Source organism: Typopeltis vanoorti, chromosome 12 (assembly GCF_054136105.1).
Source record: "Typopeltis vanoorti isolate ZY-2024b chromosome 12, IOZ_Tvanoo_1.0, whole genome shotgun sequence".
In the NCBI taxonomy this organism is placed as follows: Eukaryota; Metazoa; Arthropoda; class Arachnida; order Uropygi; family Thelyphonidae; genus Typopeltis; species Typopeltis vanoorti.
Genome location: NC_143560.1, coordinates 60310761 through 60329174, shown reverse-complemented (window position 1 = coordinate 60329174; position 18414 = coordinate 60310761). Strand labels below are relative to the sequence as shown.

Here is an 18414-nt window from a genome sequence, read left to right as displayed (position 1 = left end):
AAAAAATTGTTAAAGAATTTAAAATTCAAATATTTTATATCAACCTTTCTCCCCTCAAAAAAAACAAAAGCACTGGATTGAATTTAATGGAATCCTTTAGAGGTCTCTAGGTCATTTAGTGAATAACCTTGTTACTGTTGTCCAAATAGTGATATATGGTGCACAGCTTGAATCCATGATTTGCAAAGGAATCAGGTGAAATTCTCCATGTGTATGGTTTAGCAAACAACTCATTACTGTATATTCCATGTCCCTCCCAGTTTCAACTTGCTCTAAAACAACCACCGTGAAAAGTCAAGCAATGAGAAATAGATTATGTGTTCAGGCATAGACAAATCTCCCAAAGCTTTCCAGCTTATTCACTTCACCAACGTGGATTTAATTCCAACCTCAGCAATATTCATTTCTGCTTGCTGTCTACAAAACTGCACATGCTTATCTTTTCTTAATGGGGCCTCATTTTTCAGCTTCAGAATTTCTCGTCTGAGTTTTACCTGTTTTGGTCTCTTTGACTCTCTTCATCTCAGAGGTGAAAGCAACATTTGTGTATATGCACACTGATATACCATGTCAGAGAGTTCATATCTCCTCTATTATTTTCTTTATATCAAAATCTCCATTACAGTGTATCATATTGATTGCTCTCTCTCTCGCTTATTTTATTGCTACCAACCATTCTAAACTCTTATGATTTCCTTTCTTTAAATGATGATTTTCTCTAGTCCAACTTTCCTAATAATGCTGTAATCTTCCTTGGAGGTTTGATGCTTTAACTGCAATGATTAAGCAGGTAGACATACTGAGACATTTGCTATTGCCAAATGTTTATCACCGCATTCTTATCAGAATACTAGATACCCCTAACCACTTTCCAAACACTAGTTATACTGTGAAGAATGTAATTTCTTCTCCCATGGAACAATACAGGTATGACTCCCATTTTACACTGCTTCAATTTATGTCTGCTTCGCTTTTGCACCTCTTAGAGATCACAGTTGGAGGAAATCATGGGCTATCAATCTACCAACTTCCTAGACACAGATGATCCCAATATTGTAATAAACACTTACATAGTAATAGAACTGTAATACTAAATGATGATAAAACTGTGGCCTAAAAGTTAAATAATTAAACAGAATATAAAATGTGATGAGAAAAAGCAAATTACTTTAACCACGGACTAAGAACTGCAAGTGAACTGACAAACATGCAATGTCTAGACAACAGGATGTTGAAAGGTAAGTCCGATTGGTCTTACTCCCACCCACGATGATCACTCCTACTCTTCAATCCCTTTAAAAGGATGAACATTTCAGTGACATGGAGTGAAATGTCAAAATCATGTATGAATGACATCTGGTGTAATTTTTGTCCTGACTGCATTCCGGATTTGCAAGAGCACAACACTACCCTTTCATCAATAACAGAGAATGTGATAGAGATAGCAAAGGAAATATGACTAATTGATGTAGAATTTGGTGACATAAATGTGCTCCTTGAGAGTCATGGTGAAGAGCTTTCAATGGAAGATTTAGAAGAGCTAGCTGAATAACTGTCCAAAGAAGATACAGAAGAAAGTGAAGCTTATTCTGCAATGCCAGTTAGGACACTAACGGTGAAATCATTGATAATAAAATGGTTATTTTTGACCACGAGAACTATACGAGAGAATTACTACTATTTGGGGTTGGTTTTTTTTTTTGGTCAAATATATTTATTTTAAACTAAATTATACCAACTAGTTTCGCCAACTGTGGCTGTTGGCTTCATCGGGGTTAAAATTATATAAATCTAAGAAAACTTAAAAGAACAACGTATATTATTATATTAACTAAATAACTTTAATTAATACTTCCAATATTTCGGAAATGTTACATTACCATCTTTGGGGAACATAAAAATTAATGAAATGTGCACGCAGGCACTAACACTGAGCAAAAATGGCTGAAGAAAACAACCAAAGTCAGTCCTAGAGTCCTAAAGGGTGCCATCTAGTGGGCCAACTTGGGTATTAATCTTGGCTGTTTGGGCTGATATTATAAGAATGCAAGCCTCCCATATTTGGGGTAGTCTTATGCATCCAAATTTATTGAGGTTTGGGGAGTTTTTTAAGGCTGAGACTGATTCTAAGAATAATTTCTCATATTTAAACTTGCTGCGGTGTAGTAAGGAAGCTTTCTTCCAACGTATTTTATGGCAGGTGTCCAAGGCATGGTCAGCAAGTCCTGAGTGGCTATAACTGTGGAAACAGATATAATTCTTATGTTCAGAAATCCTGATATTGGCAGTCCTGCCTGTTTGGCAATAGTAAGACAGTTTACAACTACAAGGGACCTGGTAAACTCCAGGTAGTCTAGAGGAAGTGGCTGTTCCTTGGGAGAGCAGATAAGAGATGCCAATTTTTGATATGGTTTGTAACAAGTTGTCAAGTCATATTTTTTTAAGATTTTTGTTAACTTTTAAGAAGTACCACGAATATAAGGAATAGTGACATATTTAGGGTAGTCCTTGTTGTGGAGGGGGGGGGGGGGTAACTGTTTTTAATATTTTTTGGATTTTATGGAGGTTGTATCCATTGGCTACAAAGGTGTTAAGAATATGAATAAGATCAGTAGTAAGGGCATTGTTATCTAAACCAACTAATTTTGCCCTGTTATATAAGGTTTTTATAATCCCATATTGTTGAGGTGGGGGGGATTGTGTGAACGGTGGTGAATGTATCTACCTGTATGCGTAGGTTTTCTGTAAACTGAGAAAGCCAGGTATCCATTACTCTGACGTGTAATGAGAGTATCTAGGAAAGGGAGATTGTTATTATTTTCTTTTTCTAAGGTAAATTGCCTAAACAATCAACACCCCAGGCAGTTTACCTTAATAGGAAGTTTTTGAGTGTGTCTAGGCCATGCGGCCAAATAGCGAACACATCATCTACATAGCGTATCCAATCAATAGGTTTAAGTGGGGCCAAGTTTAAGGCTTTTTCTTCGAAGGTCTCCATAAAGAAGTTGGCCAGAGGTGGGGAGAGTGGAGAATCCATGGCAGTCCCCTCTATTTGTTTGTAGAATTTTCCTTGCCAAACGAAATAGCCTGAGTTTATGGTGAACTGAAATAGGGCTGAGATATCTTGAGGAAATTTGCATTGGATAAGGTGCAAAGTATCTTTGAGTGGAACATTGGTGAATAAGGAGGAGACAGCAAAACTGACCATTATGTCAGTGTGCTGGAGTGAGAGGTTTTCTATACTGGCTTTAAAGTGGGCTGAATTTTTAATTTGTTAAGGTGTGTTGCCAGTATGTTGTGTAAGCACTTTGGCTAAATGTTTGACTAGTTTGTATGTGGGGGAATTGATGCCATCCACAATGGGACGTATTGGCACATTCTGTTTATGGATTTTTGGAAGTCCATATATTCTTGGCGGGGGGGGGGGGGTCTAGAGTTAAAAGGTTTTAGTTTATTAGTAATTTCCACAGGCCAAGAAGTAGGCTTCTTAAGGAGCCTATAGAGTGTTCTGATTTGGGAGTTGGTAGTATCATATTCTATAGGGAGGTAAGTAGACCTATCTAATAGTAAGGAGGAAAGCTTACCTGTGTAGTTTGTTTTGAACTACAGTGGCATTTCCCTTATCCGCTTTGATAATTATTATTTTACTGTTATTTTTAAATTCCTGTAGCGCTTTGAATTCTTCTTTAGAAAGGTTGCGTTTTGGAGGCAATATGGTTGGGAAGGTTGCGGATATTACGTTCTAATTGAATCGTTATTTCTTCAGAAGGGATTTTTTTCGGTGTTATAGCGAAGTTGTGGCCTAGGGAGAGCGCGTTGATAGCTTCAGGCTTCAAGGTTAGGGATAACAGGTTTATTACTGTGTTGAGAGGCAGTTGAGGTTTGCTAGCCGAGTTCTTTTTCAAACTTTCGAATTTTTTGATGTGCTGACAACGTACTTTTTGGAATTCCTTATTTGCTGAATAATTAGATACGTCAGAGAGGATCGTCCAAAGATCATCATTTAGCGTAGCAGTAAGCTCTTCTTCTGGCATATGAATAGCCTCGTTAGTGTTGGCCAAGAGAAAGCGAGTACCAGTAATTTGCTCACGTAATAAAGCAAAGCTAGTATGTCTATTTATGCGGAGAGCTTTAGGAGAAGTGAATCGGTGCTTCAATTTTACACAATTAGGGATCACATTATTATCCTGGCAGTTTTAGAAGGCTAATCGATTCAGTTGTCTAGCGATCTTCAGTTTTAACTTGCCATATTGACAAGCCTTGCGTGCGAAGGAATCTCCTTGGATTATACTTATTCTTGTAGATAAGCTTATATGATGGTGATACATAACTGTTAATTTTAAGGAAAGAACAACGTATATTATTATATTAACTAAATAACTTTAATTGATACTTCCAATATTTCGGTAATGTTACATTACCATCTTCAGGGAACATAAAAATTAATGAAATGTGCATGCAGGCACTAATACTGAGCAAAAATGGCTGAAGAAAACAACTGAAGTCAGTCCTAAAGGGATGCCACCTAGTTGGCCAAATTGGGTATTAATTTTGGCTGTTTGGGCTGATGTTCTAAGAATGCAGGCCTCCCATATTTGGGGTAGTCTCATGCATCCAACTTTATTGATGTTTGGGGAGTTTTTTAAGGCTGAGACTGATTCTAAGAATAATTTCTCATATTTAAACTTGCTGCGGTGTAGTAAGGAAGCTTTCTTCCAACGTATTTTATGGCAGGTGTCCAAGGATCAAAAATTGGCATCTCTTATCTGCTCTCCCAAGGACCAGCCACTTCCTATAGACCTTCCTGGAGTTTATCAGGTCCCTTGTAGTTGTAAACTGTCTTACTATGGCCAAACAGGCAGGACTGCTAATATCAGAATTTCTGAACATAAGAATTATATCCGTTTCCACCGTTATAGCCACTCAGGACTTGCTGATCATGCCTTGGACACCTGCCATAAAATATGTTGGAAGAAAGCTTCCTTACTACACCGCAGCAAGTTTAAATATTATAGATTATTCTTAGAATCAGTTTCAGTCTTAAAAAAAACTCCTCAAACCTCAATAAATTTGGATGCATGAGACTATACTACATGAGAACTGTTGTTCTTCTTTTATCATTCGGGAGCGGAAATCCTCCTCTAAGTGGGGCATGAAGCTTTTATCCCATTCTATAACATGGTTAGTCCTATCAAAATGAAAGGCTTACCCCGATTTGTCTTCTCTATTATTATTGACGTATCCTATGTGTTCCTTTTTTCTGATTTCAAAACTTCTTGAAGTCTGGCCAATATAATTTATGCCGGGGTTTACAACATACCTTGCTCGTGCAGCTTAAACTATATTGGCCAGACTTCAATGACTATATTGGATGGATCCTATCCTCAAACTTTTCAACTAATGCTGGTGGTTCCACAACGCTTTGTTTTTATTATAACTGTTTTCCTTTTATCAGTGACCTTCTACAGTTGACTGCAAATCCAATACACAGTTTTGCTGATTATAGTACACTGCTTTGTCAGTTGATAATTCTTGCACTATGCAAATCGCTAAAACATCAGGGGTGCGTGCACCCCTGGGGATGCAAACTGGAAAACATTCCAGCATATATTGACTAATTATTTAAATCACGTTTGCTTTTTCCACGAGAGGAAAAAAAAATTATGCAAACTAAATTATATTTAAGATATATAATCTTTCGTCTCATACAGAATTATTCTATTTCAACAAGAACCATTAAATATAAGTTATACATATTTTTTATTTGTTACATTTTAAGAAATTAAAAACCACTATATTAAAAAAATATCCCCAAATGTACTGCCGCTTACACATGCACCCAAGCCGAACGCACTGTTACTTGATGTGCATATACTCTCCATTGTCATTAGAAACATCATTCTGTTGTGTATAAACGTCAACAAAGTGGATCGAGTGAAAAACGAATGCTTTTTTTTTTTTTTTTTTTTTTACCGACAGTAATCAGTAAGTAAAGAACAATTGATTACATTTTTTCTCTCAAATTTTGAAAAGTTTAGTAAGAACTAAAATTAATTTTTGTGTACACGTTATTTTATCATTTTCTTAAGGAACCATGGCCAAATGCGTAGTTAAATGATATGTAAATATTAATTTATTATTTGTAGTAACCCTTGCCATGTCTAAAATATGCAAATGGAAAGACGATTATCTTACTTACAGATTTACTTGTGCAACAGAGAAAGATGGTGCTCAAAGACCACAATGCATTTTATGTTGCAAAATATTTTCAAACTCCAATCTTAAACCGTCAAAGTTGTTATACATTTCAACAATCAGCATGGTGGTAAAGCTGCAGGACATGTGCTTAACATCTTGAAGTTTAAGAAGGTACGATTTGATATCAGCAGTACCATTACAAAATTTGACTCTGCAGTAGTTCAGAAGCCTTTGGTAGAAGCTTCTTATTAGGTGGCATATCTGTGCGTAAAGAAAAAAAAGCCTCATACAATAGCTGAAGTATTGGTGAAACCATGTGCATTAGAAATTGCAAAAATTGTATTAGGTTCTGAAGCACATAAGAAAATTCAGCAGGTTCCATTATCAAGCGATGTGATTCGATCATGCATTCAAGAAATCAGGATATTTTACTGCAAGTAGTACAAGATATTAAAACCAACCCTCTGAAAGTGTGTATTCAATTGGACGAGTCAACTGACGTTGATAATTGCAGTGAGTTATTAGTATTTGTGCTATACATAAAGGAAATTTTGGAAGAATTATTATTTTGTGATCAACTGGAACTGACGGCAAAAGGAATCGATGTTTTTAATCACATTAAAAACTTTTTCTTGAAATATCAAATACCGAATGGATTTGATTAGCTTAATATGTACTGATGGTGCACCCGCGATGTTAGGCAATAATTCCGGTTTTTTTTGCCTATATCAAAAAAGAAGTACCACAAGTTACAATAACACATTGCATGTTGCACTGCCATGCACTTGCATCGAAAACTTTGCCAGAGAACTTAAAAAAATATTTAGCTACAGCAGTAAACATAGTAAATTATATTCCAGGGCGGGCACTTAATCATCGTATCTTTCGTGCTTTTTGCAAAGAAATCGGTGCTAGCCATAGTGTACTTCTTTATCGCACTGACATAATATGGCTTTCCAAAGGACGTGTGCTTAGTAGGGTTTTTGAAATGCTTGAGAAGATTATTCAGTTTCTTACTAACCGGAATTGTAATTTAGTTCAAGTCTTTGAAAGAAGAGACAGTAATTCGATTGGCCTACTTAGCAGATTTTTTCGCTCATCTAAATGAATAAATATATCAATGCAAGGCTGTATGGTAAGAATATAATAACATCTAGTGAAAAATTATTTGCTTTTATTGAAAAACTAAAAATTTGCATACATCGAGTTGAAAATTTTAATTTTGCAAACTTTCCCTTGCTTGATGAAATTGTTCTGGAAAACAAAATAAATCACAGTTTTACCTGAAATTGTAATACATTTGCAACAATTGATTCTTTTCATGGATATTTTTCCACAGGAGATATTAGCAAAGAGCAGAGGTGGATACTGGATCCATTTCTTTTTGATCTTAATTCTATAAAGGATGGTAATTTAATAAAAGACAATCTTCTTGACATGCGAGCTAGTGCACGTTTCAAATGGAATTTGAAAAATTAGATTTAGAACAATTCTGGTGTGCTCAGTTAGAACCATTTCCACAACTGGTGAAGGCAGTATTTCATACTGCTAGCACCTATCTTTGCGAAATAGGATTTTCATCACTTTTGCACATAAAAACAAAAACTCGAAATCGCTTAAATGCAAGTGATGATATGCACATAGCCCTTTCAAAATATTATTATGAAAAAGCAACAACAAATTAGTCACTAAAAATTGATATTTTGATTTTATGTTGATACATATATGTATATGTATTTTTCAATAAATTGTTTTGCAATAAATTTTATTTTCTGACAAATAAAAAAAACTGTATGCCCCTTGGTACATGGCAAGAATTTGATGATGATGATGATAAATAAAAAACGCATTTTTATTTATCATCATCATCATCATCAAATTCTTGATGATGATGATTTATTGGTGTTTCTTTGAATCTATTTTGAGCTGTAGCATTGTTTGGATATGTAGCTATAGCTTTGGTCTTGAGTCACTGTTATATGCTGAATATTCTTTCTTAGACTATCTTGACACACTTCTTGGAAGACTAAGGTTTGCATAGTTAACATGGATTTGGCATGGAAGGAAAGGGTGTTTGAAGGCACTTATTCAAGATAGAATTATCTCTTTTATTCTGTTTGAGCAAGTTTGTGAATCAAGAAGAATGGAAACATTGAACAGTGTAAAGTAGGAGTAAAAGTTGCAAATCTCATTGTGATGCCAAAGGACATAATACTTGAGAATGGCAACTGGAGGATCTTTCATAATAAAGAAAACTTAGACAAAGTTATGCTGGAAATTGCTGATATCTGTTTTGAATGATAGCTGGGTAAGAAAAAAAGTCAATGGGTGTTAACATGATAGTAAAAAAATAACTGGTATTCATGGTGGAGGGGGGGGGGGGCTACCATTGGTGGTATTGGCTCTTTCATTCTTGCCATAGTCCTCATTAAAGGTGTTGGACTATAATTGTCAGGCTGTCTACTCCATCGTTTGTTAATATTGTGATCATGCTTATCATCTCTGCTTTTCTTCATGCATGCTTTCCTCTACTTTTCTTGAATAATTTTTACTGTCATGTCTTCCAGACCACCATCACTATGATTCAATGCCTTGCTGCTGTGTTTGTTATGCCGTGTGACCCATGGACATCTGTAAAAGGGGATGTTGGTAATCTCACTACTTTGACCTCTGGCAAGATGAGCAGTCCTGGATGGCCCGTCCATGATTAACCAGCTAGTCAGCCTGCTTGCAAGAAGCAACAGTGTTGTTATAAGTCTCCTTCCTCATTGTCTCAGGACAGGGACACAGCTTGCTGTGGTGCTGGTATGGAGTCCATGGTAGCCAAGGTGTTTCATGCCTGAGTGTAGCCCATTGTTTGCCAGAGAATGGTCATCCAAGTGTTCCTCTTTGGTGTGTAGGGAGCTCTGGCACTGAAACAAATTCCCATTAAATGTGAATACTTTTTTCATCATCTAGTTTATCAGGACCTTCATCAAGCCCAACTATGTCCAGAAACCACTGAAACATCAACCAAAAACAAAAACAGAAAATATCAGAGATAGCAATAAACATACCAATCTTACTAATATTGCACTCAACTGATAGACGTCTACTCGGGAAAATGTCACCATTTTTCATATCGAAGGGTTCAAAAGGATTGGTAGGATCTTCAAAATCAGTCAAGAAACTGCATTCTCCACTTCTCATTAAAAATGTGTAATATGTATCTCCTCTGTTAATTCTAAATTTATCTCAAGTTTTTTTTTTTTTTTTTTTTTTTTTTTTTTTTTTTTTTTTCATTAGAAAATTTATGACTTTTACTATTAAGTCAGTTGTATCTTTTTGACTTAATGCTTTAACAGCTATTTTTATTGGGTTAAGAACTTCTAAAGCATTTTCTAAACTTGTACAATGTTTTTCATTTCATTTATTCTGCATATTCATATCTGTTAAAATTTTTAATACCAACATCATTTCAAAGTCGAATACAGAAACTATAAAAGTTTTGTGCGAAAATTGCCCAGAGAGCTTGCGGGAATACACCGCTGCCATACTACAAGTTGCCCTAGCCAAACTTTATAGGAAGTGACAAATGCTCAAAGCTCCTGTATATTCGCCTCCTGTTGGTTCATTTTGACAAGGTTTCACTAGTCTGACAGTTGTTTCAAACCTAAGAGAACAAAAGACTCTCAGCGCTAAGGAACTTGAACTGTCGGAGAGTTATATTTTCTGTAAGCGAACTCTCAGTTGGTGCATAAAGTATTTACTAAAATAAAGAGCCAGTAGGCTTCATTTCGGCGATGCAAAATTAATTAAGTGAATATTAAATCCAACATCATTTTAAGCCGAATACAGACACTATGAAAACTATGAAAGTTTCATGTGAAAATTAACGAGAGAACTTGTGGAAATATACTGCCACCATATTATGATTTGCCCTAGCCTAACCTTATGGGAAGTGACGAACGCTCAACGCGCCCGTATATTCACCTTCTATTGGTTCATTTTTATATGGTTTCGCTAGTCTGACAGCTGTTTCAAACTCATTTTGTATCGCTGAAATGAAGCCTTTTGGCTCTTTATTTTTGTAAATATTGCTGACCGAGAGTTCGCTTAAGGAAAATACACCTCTCCGATGCTTCAAGTTCCTTAGCACTGAGAGTTTTTGCTCTCTTAGGTTTCTACCTAGTCTCTAACAAAAACCAATGAGTTTGAAACAGCTGTCAGACTAGTGAAACCTTATCAAAATGAACCAATAGAAGGTGAATATATGTGCGCTTTGAGCATTTTCACTTCCTATAAGGTTCGGCTAGGGCAACTCATCATATGACAGTGGTGTATTCCCGCAAGCTCTGGTCAGTTTACATACAAAACTTTTATAGTTTCTGCATTCGGCTTTGAAATGATGTGGATTTAATATCTACTTAAATTATATAATGATATTAAACATGATATCAAAATTGGAGATGTTAATGTCAGCTCTTTGCTTTATGCGGATGATGTTATACTTCTAAATAAATCCGCTACAAGTCTGCAAGATTCTCTGACTAAATTGAATAACTGTTGTAATAGATATGGTATGAAGGTCAGCAATAAAAAGACAAAGACAATGAAAATAGGCAGAATCATTGAAAATGTCAACTGTGTTGTGAATGGAGAACCTGTGGAACAAGTAAAACATTTCAGCTACTTAGGCACGATTTTTACTGAAGATGGTAAATTAAATATAGAAATAGACAACAGAATCAGCAAAGCTGGTACGGTGGGAAGTCAATTGAATAAATCTATATGGAATAAGAGAGAAATTAGTTGGAACACTAAATTAGCTGTATACAAGACAGTGTTCAAACCAGTTTTAACTTATGGATCTGAGAGCTGGGTCAGAAGTAAAACACTTGACCAAAGACTAGAGACCACAGATATGAGAGTCCTGAGAAAGATTAGAGGCGTGAACAGATGGCATCAATGGCAATATCATATTAAAAATGAGAATATTAGGAAAGAACTTGACATTGTCAGCATCCAGGAATGCGTTAGCAGAGCTAATCTCAGGTGGTATAGTCACTTAAACAGAATGGGCGAGGAAAGAGGTTGGCAGCAAAACGACCCAGAGGAAGACCAAGATATAGGTGGATTGATATGGTACAAAGTGCCTTAGACGATAGAAATATAAGATCTGATAATGTTGGAGTCTTGACAAGTAACAGACTGATTTGGAGGAAAATTATAGATAGGAAGTTAGTAATGATGTAATTTTTTTTCATGTAGTACTATCATATCCTGTACACCCCTTGAGGGTACATGGCAGGAATTTGATGATGATGATTAATTTATATAATTTTGCATCACCGAAATGAAGCCTTTTGGCTTTTTATTTTAGTAAATACTTTATAATACTTTTTTAGTTCTAAGAATCTTTCAGTTATATTAATTATTTGCAGTGCCTAATCATTTTCAGATTGGACACATGAATTTTCATCTATTCTATTTTTATGTTTATGAAATGCATCAACGGCTACTTGACAAATTGGCATGATTAGGGTACAGTAAATTTTCAATTGAGATTTCAATTTCAAATTTATTCATCAGCATCATTCTAATCTCTTGTTATATCCACAGTGTTTTTTTTTTAATTTATTCTTAGTTTACAATCTTTTGAGTATCATTTAACAAACATCTTCGAGGTATATGATTTAATACTAAATTAAAACATTCTACATCATCTGAATGAATGACAGTATTGAAAACTTTTATTTCTAATACTGGTCAATTCATCTAAAGCAAGAATAAAATGTAGATCCATTCTGTTAATTCTTTAATTTTTTATATTTGCGCTTCTTTTTTATGTTCATAGATGTCCAAAATTAATTAAGATATCTGACCTGACCTTTGGTAGTACATAATTCTACTTTAAAATTGAAAATAACTCTTGGCAATTGTTCGAGAGATTCCAACTTCGGTAGAAAATCTAGATACAATCGCATTTAATTTTCTTGTTTTAAAATTGACCAATTTGGTGTTATTTCTTTTTGAGACACTTGAAGGTTCCACATTTTCCTCAGCACCTCTTTTAAAATTTGATTCATGCTTATTCTAAATGCCTCATCATTCCACTATTGTTCAATCCCTTCAAAAACTAGGTGATGGGCAAAAAAAAAAAAAAAATAGAAGAAGAAACATGATAGAAACATAAGTTTTTAAAATGGTTTTATGAAATTCACATTGAATTTTTTTTAGTAAGTGCAGGAAGGGAGTGAACAAGGATGTTACTCCTGGAAATTGCGTAATAGTTTGGTTAGCAAGAGTGTTTGGATTAGAATTTTTACTTGGAGGGTTTTGAATGGGGTGAAATAGATTGCCAGAGGTGGCTGTGAGTGCATTGTCAGTGAATAAGTTTAAGAAGAGGTTATCTAGTCAGGCGACCATGATGAGTCGCCTGACTTCGTGGAGGTATCCATATATAATAGTAATAATAAATCTGTATATTTTTTTTTTTTTTCAGATATATTTTAATTTATTTCTATGACATGCTACTGCACACATAGAGAGAGATTCCATTGTAAGCATGTGCCCTAACTGTTAATCCCTAGTATTGTTTGAATTAACTGTACTGAAGATGTCCTATGATACTTAGGACGAAATATTTATTTATTAAAAAATCTTATTACCGTGGTTATGTGTGTATGTTTAGTTGTTAATAATGAATCTTAACTAAAAACACTGAGAAGTAGAATTCATGTTAATTTTTGCATCCAATTTTTAAAGGTGGGAACACTAAGCTCAAAAATTCTAGCTTAAGACCAGGACTTCTGAATATACAGTGTAACTACTGCAAACATTTTATACCTCCATAATAAATTTAGTTTAATCCTTTACCCAAGTGTAGGCAAACAAAGTTTGCGCCTGAAGTAGTTCAGAACTGAGGCAACTCGTAGCAAAGGTGGACCAAGCTCTCATCAATCCTTGTCTCATTATCTCCCATAATGCAAAGCTCATCTCCTTGTGAACATGTATTAAGCTATGCATTAAGGGAAGGGCCACTACGAAGACCGGTTTCGAACTTTATTGAGGTCTCGTTAGTGGGAGGCAGACCCAGAAGTGGTGATATTAAGGCAGAAGCAATGGAGAGGTCATATTTGCTTATACGAGTTGCCAAAAGGTGTACTACCTGATTATTAATTTACTCTGGATTGAGATAAAGATGTTGGAAGTTTATTTTCCACTTGGACTATAATAAATTTAGTTTAATCCTTTACTCAGGTGTAGGCAAACAAAGGTTGCACCTGAAGTAATTCAGGACTGAGGCAACTCGTAGCAAAGGTGGACCAAGCTCTCATCACTCCTTGTCTCCAGTCTGGATAGTGGCCCTTCCCTTAATGCATAGCTTTATACATGTCCTCAAGGAGATGTGCTTTGCATTATGGGAGATACTGAGATAAGGAGTGATGAGAGCTTGGTCCACCTTTGATACGAGTTGCATCAGTCCTGAACTACTTCAGGTGCAAACTTTGTTTGCCTATACTTGGGTAAAGGATTAAACTAAATTTATTATAGTCTAACCAAGTGGAAAATAAACTTCCAACATTTTATACCTCCATATTTGAGCATTCCTGATTGAATGTCAATTATTGAAGTGTGTACTCCTGATTGTAATTTGCAAATAATTTGTATCACTGCTTCTCATTTAACAGTTTTTCAAAGTAATTTATTATATAAATATCATCTACAATATGTTGTTAGTTTATAGTACATTAGTATTTTTACCAAGAATAGATGTGCTAAGAATTACATAACCCAGAAACTCTACTTGAGATACAAACATATTACTTTTCCAGGCTACCTCAGACCTCCTTCAACACAGGGTTGCTGGTCTCACATTGGATGTTGAAGTTCATCTATCACTAAATCACTACATTCATTCTTCTTCTTCATCATCGTCATCATCAAATTCCTGCCATGTACCCTCAAGGGGTATACCGGATATGATAGTACTACATGAAAAAAAAACTACATCATTACTAACTTCCTATCTACAATTTTCCTCCAAATCAATCTGTTATTTGTCAAGACTCCAACATTACCAGATCTTATATTTCTATCGTCTAAGGCGCTTTGTACCATATCAATCCACCTATATCTTGGTCTTCCTCTGGGTCGTTTTGCTGCCAACCTGGCAGAGAACACTTGTTTTGCTAATCTTTCCTCGCCCATTCTGTTTAAGTGACCATACCACCTGAGATTAGCTCTGCTAACGCATTCCTGGATGCTGACAATGTTAAGTTCTTTCCTAATATCCTAGTTTTTAATATGATATTGCCATTGATGCCATCTGTTCACACCTCTAATCTTTCTCGGGACTCTCATATCTCGGTCTCTAGTCTTTGGTCAAGTGTTTTACTTCTGACCCACCTCTCAGATCCATAAATTAAGACTGGTTTGAACACTGTCTTGTATGCAGCTAATTTAGTGTTTCGACTAATTTCTCTCTTATTCCATATGAATTTATTCAATTGACTTCCCACCATATCAGCTTTGCTGATTCTGTTGTCTATTTCTATATTTAATTTACCATCTTCACTAAAAATCGTAGCTAAGTAACTGAAATGTTTTACTTGTTCCACAGGTTCTCCATTCACAACACAGTTGACATTTTCAATGATTCTGCTTATTTTCATTGTCTTTGTCTTTTTATTGCTGACCTTTATACCATATCTATTACAACAGCTATTCAATTTAGTCAGAGAATCTTGCAGACTTGTAGCGAATTTATTTACAAGTATAACATCATCCACATAAAGCAAAAGCTGACATTAACATCTCCAATTTTGATATCATGTTTAATACCACTTTCCTTCATAATGTGATCCATATAGATAATGAATAACAGAGGGGATAATGTACATCCTTGTCTCACACAAGATTTAACATTAAACCATCTTCCTGTACTTCCTTCAATTCTAACTGCTGACTTACAACTCAAATAAAGACTAAGTATTGCTTGATATAATGCCCCATTGACACCATATAACTGTAGCGTATTGAATAGCTTCTCTCTTGGCACCTTGTCATATGCCTTTTCCAAATCGCATAGGACAAGGTGCTTAAATACAGATCTTTGTTATATTCCCATGCTTTATCGACTATTTGTCGTAAAGTGAAGATGTGATCCTGACAGCCTCTATTTGGCCTGAATCCAGCTTGTTCTTCACCAAGCTTTTTTTCCACAATTCTTCTCAACCGTTTCTCAAGTATACTTGCATAGATCTTGCCAGGAACACTCAGTAGGGAAATACCTCTGTAATTTTCACATTCAGTTTTATTTCTCTTTTTATATATGGGTACTATGAGAGCTCTACTCCAATCATCAGGAATTCGTCCCTCTGTCCAAGCTTTCTGAACTATGCAGTGCAGCCCCTGTAAGACTCTTATACCACTATACTTCAGCATTTCTGGTCAAATATCATCTACTCCTGCTGCTTTTCCACATTTCAAGCCTTTGATGGTTTTTCTACTTTAAGTATGGATATGTATTCCTGACTGCATGCCTGGTCAGTGTTTTTTACCACTCTGCTGTCATCACTGCTTGTTTCATTTAGCAGTTTTTCAAAGTAATTACTTCATACTTCAAGGATATCTTGTTCTGTTTTCATGTCACCTTTTATCATCTCTAACTCCTTTTACAGGACTCTTTCCTCCCTTCCTAAGCTTCTTCAACAACCTCCAGAATATTTTGCCACCTTCTTGATATTTATTTTCTATATTCTTGCCGAAGGCCTCCCATGACTTTTGTTTAGCTAGTTTTACACACTGTTTAGCTTTCTTACATTTGTCTCTGTATTCTGTAAGAGTAAAAGCTGACTTATTTGCCAGGAACTTTTGATATGCTTTCTTCTTTTCCTTCACTGCCTCTTTAGCTTCCTGTGTCCACCAGGGAGTTCTGATTTTTTTATCCTTGCAGACAACCTCACCACATGCCTGTCTGGCAGAATCAATGTTTTCTTCAGAGTTTGCCACTGAATCTCCAAGGTTTGATTCCTGTTCTCAAACTCTTTCATTTTTTTCAATAATCTTTGTCTACAGTTCACATCTGATAGCTGCTCAACTTTTATTTGCTTTAAAACTTTCTTACATGTTATTCTTTTCAATATGAAATTCAATTTTATCCTGCTCAAGACTAAATAGTGATTACTTCCAATTTCAAATCCTCTGTACACTCTGGTGTCCTGCACCAGGGAGAAAACATCACTATCAAAAATAACATAGTCAATGAGATTTTTCTTATTCCTTGCCTCTTCTCTCCATGTGAATTTGTGCACATTTTTATGTTGGAACATGGTGTTAGTAATAACCAGTCCATGTCCTGAGCAGAAACCCAACAGATATTTGCTATTATTTTTAGCTTTGCCCTTTTCTCCAAATTTTCCCAAAATATTTTTGTATGTCTCACAATCATTTCCTACTCTGCTATTTAGATCCCCAACGAGGACCAACTTTTCCTTTTTCATTGTGTCAGTTGCTTCTTTCTAAAGCCTCAAAAAATTCCTCCATTTCTACCTTAGTAGAAACTTCTGTGGGACCATAGGTACAAATTAGTCTCATTGTCCAATTCCCCATTCTCATATTTGCCCACATTACTCTACTTGAGACTGACTGCCATTCAAGAAGATTAGCCTCGTATTTAGTGTTGAATACTATGGCTGCTCCTTCTTTTCCTTGATTGTCATTGCCTGAATATAACATTTTGTATTTATTGCTCAGAAAGATCTCGCAAGTTTTTGTCTTTTTTGTTTCAGTCACCCCTATTATGTCGATCTCCATTTCTTTGCCATTCAGGCTTCTTGTGTTGATAGTACCAATCTTTAACTCTGGTGATGTTGAGTTGGGGTTTGTTTTCAGATTTGTTCCAGTTGCTGAATTTTCGCTGTTCGCCCTGGTTCCCTGGCGAAAACAACGGGGCCTTGTTTAACCGGGCAATGCCCCAGCCGGCATGAAATTTTGTCATGTTGTACCATCATTTTTTATTTTGGTTTAACCAATAAGAATACAATTTGGTCAGCTAAATCCCGAATTGCCACCCCATTCTCGTTCGTTCAGTATCCAAGTAGATACCCAACAGGGTGCACCACGAGAAGGTGAGGATTGGACACTAGGTAAGAAGCTCTGGTCGGTTCTTCTCATTCCTTTAAAGGCTATGTGGAAGTCTCCTCTCAGTTATACAGCTTTGACCCTTAAGCACTCCTACATTCATTCTTGAATATCCTTATTTTTTATGTCATTATCATTTCTGATTTCTTTTAGACTACTGTTTGTTTCATTTATATAATGAGAAGGGTTTTTCAATAGGCTTTAGAACATTTTTCCATGTTTATGATAATTATCTTCTCTATTCTTCAGTCTTTCCATGACTTTTATTTAGCTACATTTCACCAGAGCTTAGCTGAGCTTCCTTACACTTTTCTCTGTATTCTCTACGGCCCTGCTAACTTACTTGTCAGGAACGTTTGATGTGATTTGCATTTTACCAAGATTACCTTTTTCAGTCAACCATGATGTTTGTAACTGTGATTCATTTTCTGAAACTTTCAGTTTTTTTTTTTTTTTTTTGCTGTTGATACTCATGTTTATCCTGATTAAAACTGAATTGTGATCGCACTTTTTTCCAAATTTTCTGTGTGTGTGTGTGTCTGTCTTGACATGTGAAGATTGACAAGTGCCTTAATATAATATTGCTTATCTTCACTTATATATACATGCATGTAAATTCTTCCAGTTTGCAGTGTTCTTCCAGCTGAATTACTGAGGCACTTGATGTATTCTACAGTGCAGCTGGAAGAACAATGGAACATTGTACCCTTCATTTGGAATAGTCTTGAGTTTTGCAGTTGAACATGAGTTAGCTTACACACGTATTCTTACACACGTTAGCTTACACACGTACACACACACACGTATGCTTTTTTTTTTTGGCATATCCCAGTAAATCAATAGGAATTCCATCAAGTAGTGCTGTGTCATTGTTTGGAGATCAATTCCTGGACAAGAATTATTCCAAGAACGAGAATTTAATAAGTAATAGAATAAGAACAACAATAAAATCATCATTGATTTTTTGGAAAATATAATTTGTTATATCAATTTTTGTTACTGGAATGGTCCCTTACGTTACGTATATTCTTCCGTGTTTTATTGAAGTTAGAAAAATATTTTGTTCAGAAGTTATTTTTTCATTAAATG

At 35.5% G+C, this 18414-nt stretch overlaps 1 protein-coding gene across 1 annotated transcript in view; it reads left to right on the top strand.

The window, feature by feature from the left end:
- Positions 1-18414, top strand: part of LOC150100826 (peripheral plasma membrane protein CASK-like) — a 710225-nt gene that overhangs the window by 627994 nt on the left and 63817 nt on the right. The gene's annotated exons all lie outside the window — the stretch shown is intronic.